Source organism: Papio anubis, chromosome 6, assembly GCF_008728515.1.
Source record: "Papio anubis isolate 15944 chromosome 6, Panubis1.0, whole genome shotgun sequence".
Classification (NCBI taxonomy): Eukaryota; Metazoa; Chordata; class Mammalia; order Primates; family Cercopithecidae; genus Papio; species Papio anubis.
The window spans coordinates 73436048-73439808 of NC_044981.1; positions in this window are offsets into that span (position 1 = coordinate 73436048).

Below are 3761 nucleotides of genomic sequence, written 5' to 3' on the forward strand. Positions count from 1 at the left end.
AAGATGCTTACTTTCTCCTCCCTTCCTCCTCCTCCACTTAATTCTCATCATCAGCAGAAGAAAGGTGTCCAGAAGGTACTGTTGTAGGGAGCAGCTCACAGAAGCCTCAAAATTAGCACAGAAACTCACAGGAGCCTCAAAATCAGCTGAATCAGAAGTCTAGGTGAAGGAAAAACACTGGCATTTTTTTTTTTCACACCTTGGTGTGTGATGTTTACAGAACAAAACACTTGTACTTTTATGTTTTCACTAATATTTAGAACAAGCTGAGATACATACACCTTTAAAAAGTATAAAAATATCACAGTAGTACTTGAAAATTGCTTTCTTTTTCCTATCTTTTCATGTATGTTATTGATTTAAGGGGGCTTATTTCTTTAAATAGCAAACAATCATTTAACATGAGCCAAGCTGAATGTCATTTTCATATTTAAGTAAAAATAGAGTACTAAAAATATGCACAAACTGTAGTCACAGGAAAGATATTTGGGGTTTTGTACGTGATAAAAATATAACATATTTGGAAATATATAATTAAACACATAATAGCAAAGATTTATCTTCGGAACTTAAGATCAAACAAATGACCTTAAATATTTTCAATCATTATACATTGATTAGTCTGGCTATAAAAATAAACATAATTTTCCTAGATTATAAAAAAGGCTTAATAATTTTAAATTTGAGAGGACAAAAAAGATTAGTAAGAGATACCCTGTAAGGAACTGAATACACTCACAAGAGGAAGTAGCAGCTGGTGCTTCAGGGACAAAAGAGATTCCTCCCAGGCATCTTTAGAATATGCATTTGGGAAATCTAGAGGTTTGTGTGACAAACTACATTTAATGGCTTTTCTGTTATTTTTATACATGAAACTAAAGCCTTGCCAGAACCAAGCAACCAGATAACTGTAAACTTGTAGGGTGTCATGCTCCATAGGAGTGCACCTTTTCTTTGGTCATCAGCATATCATTCAGCATTAGGTGCCAGAACATAGAAAGTGAATCTGGAAGGTTTCTGTGTCCACTGCGGTGCCTCTTCTCCTTCCTGCGGGAAATATATACTTTGTCCTCATAAACACATATGAAACAATCACATACAGAGATCTGCTTCTAAGAGTCAAGATTAATCTGGATAAAATCTTTACATTTCATATTAGAACTTTTTTGAGTTAAATTTTTGATTGACATTTATTTTAATCCTTAATCCTCTTTATTTCTTACCTCTCAACACCTAGCCTTTTTGATTTAGAAAACTTTTCCATTCCCACTCAGCTGTAAAACTAATAACAAAAAATATTGTTAGTCACCTGTTTCTCCCCATCACCAGGAAATGTTCAACACCCTCTCCTTTAAGGATTCACTAAGTGAGAGATGTGAACCCGTTATCTCCTCGACTCTTAAAGAGTTTCAACAGAGAAACCAAACCAATTGCAGGGATTAAGTAAAATAATGAAGTTTTTCTGTATGATTTGTAAGTATCACAGCCATCTAGGGTAGGAGGCATTATCATCATTCTAAGGTTACTGGTTTCATAAGCCAGAAGTTTTAATTACTTATCTTTATTCAAACACATGAATGCTACAGGATTTGATACTTTCATCAGCAATACTCAAATCTCGTCTCCCACGGAAAACCACTTCACCAAGCTGCCAAATGATTCTAAATATTACATGCAAAGTTTTGTTTTGTTTTGTTTTGTTTTTAATGGACATATAATAATTACACATATTTAGAGGGTAGAGTATGATGTTTCTATGCATGTATAAATTACATAAAGATCAAATCAGGATATTTAGCATATCTATCACCTCAAATATTTAATATTTCCTTGTGGTAAGAATATTCAAAATCCTTTCTTTTAGTTATTTTGAGATACACAATACAATAGTTTTAACTATAGTCACCCTATGGTGCAGGACAGCAAAAGAATGTATTTCTCATATCTAACTGCAATGTTGTAGCCATGGAGCAATCTCTTTCCACTCCCATTTCCACTACTCTCCTCAAACAACTCAGCAGCAAAAGTAATAATAATCCAATTTTAAAATGTGCAAAAGACCTGAATAGACATTTCTCAAAAGAAGATGTATAAATGCCCAATAGGCATATGAAAAAAATGCTCAGCATTACTACTCATCAGGGAAATGCAAATCAAAACCACAATGAGATATCATCTTAACCCAGCTATCCCAGGCTCTTTAGATATTATGTACTATGGTATTCTGCCCTACTTCCATTCACTGATGTTTGGGAGACAATAAAACTTGGTGTAAGACACAGAAGCAGTTTGTACTTCACTTCTAATTCATTCTGCCCCCAAGGAGAGAGTCTTCCTTCTCCAGTTCTCACCCTATCTCACTATCTCAAAGTAAATAAGAATATACTTTGTCTCCTGATTGGTTTCAGTCTAAGGTTTAAGATGACTCCTTATCTTACTTTTCGTAAGATGTTTTAAAATTTCTTCTAATGTATAATAATAATAATTAGCATTTATGAAGTACTTAGTATAGACTGGTACTGTTTTAAATACTCTACATATATTAATACACTAAAACCTCACAATAACTCTATTAGGAGAGCAATACAGTAGCACCATTTTATGAGATGAGGAAGCTGCAGAAGCCAAAGTATCGCACAGCATGCCCAATATCAACAGTTAATAGTATAAGAACCAGGGTTCAAAGCCACACAGTTTAATTTCAGAATTCCTGTTTTTAACCAAACACTCCATTGCACTGCCATATGCACCTCATTGCTTTATCCCAAAGACCTCCACTCTGTTCCACTCCTAATGTTTACATATTCTTTTTCTAAGGGACATATCTCTTACCTTCTTCCTTATTGAAGGCATCTGATCCCTTTAAACAATAATTGAAATATTAAGTAAAGAGTCTGAGACTGTTGAGGATGGGAGGTAGAGGTGTGATTGCAAGAGCTGACACCTATATTTCTCAACTTGAACCTGGGGGTCTTAGGTGGTTAGGGTCTTTATGGCAGTAGAGTGGTATAAACCAGTCTGCTGCTCCTGCATCCTATACATTTTATACCATTTTAGAAGTCTCAAGGTGAGAAGTGCTTGCATTCATGCCAATTCAACTGTTTACCTTCTTCAAGTTTGTTCTTAGAGGTATATGATTAGTTATTACACAGCTACAAAGCTGAAAAGGTTGGACTCCTCAGCAAATTAATATGCACATATTGGTGCTTGTGTACTAGAATTGGAGGCTTAAAAAGTCTCACATGATAGTTTTAATTTTTCAACTGCTGTTTGCAACCACCCTCTGTTCAACCCGCTCCCTTAATATCTTGAGCAGATTCTATATTTTCATTCATTTATAAAAAGTTTTGTCTAATCCACAGTAGATTGAAACACCCATTTCATATCAGATTTAAGTATCTTAGGCCTCTAGGGTTTTAAGGTGGAAAGAAGAGTTAGCTCTTTTTTCCTCCTCCTTGCATTCTAATATCTTGGCATATGGGAGAGGTATAAAGTTTCTGGGATCTTCCTTCTCTCTCCCCATACCCACCTTCCCTTCCAAGTCCTCACTTCTCCCATTTTAGAACTGGAGAAAGAAGTTGGGGAAGCAGATGACATCTTCTGTAATTGGGTACCTGGAAAAGGTAGGCAGTATTTCCTGGCCACTCCTGGCTTGGTCTGGTTCTCTCTGCTGCTGTTTTGTAATTTTTACATGGATTGCATGTGTAGTTCATCTTTATCCCAGCACTTTCCATTACTAAGGACACTCTCAGAGAGAGACA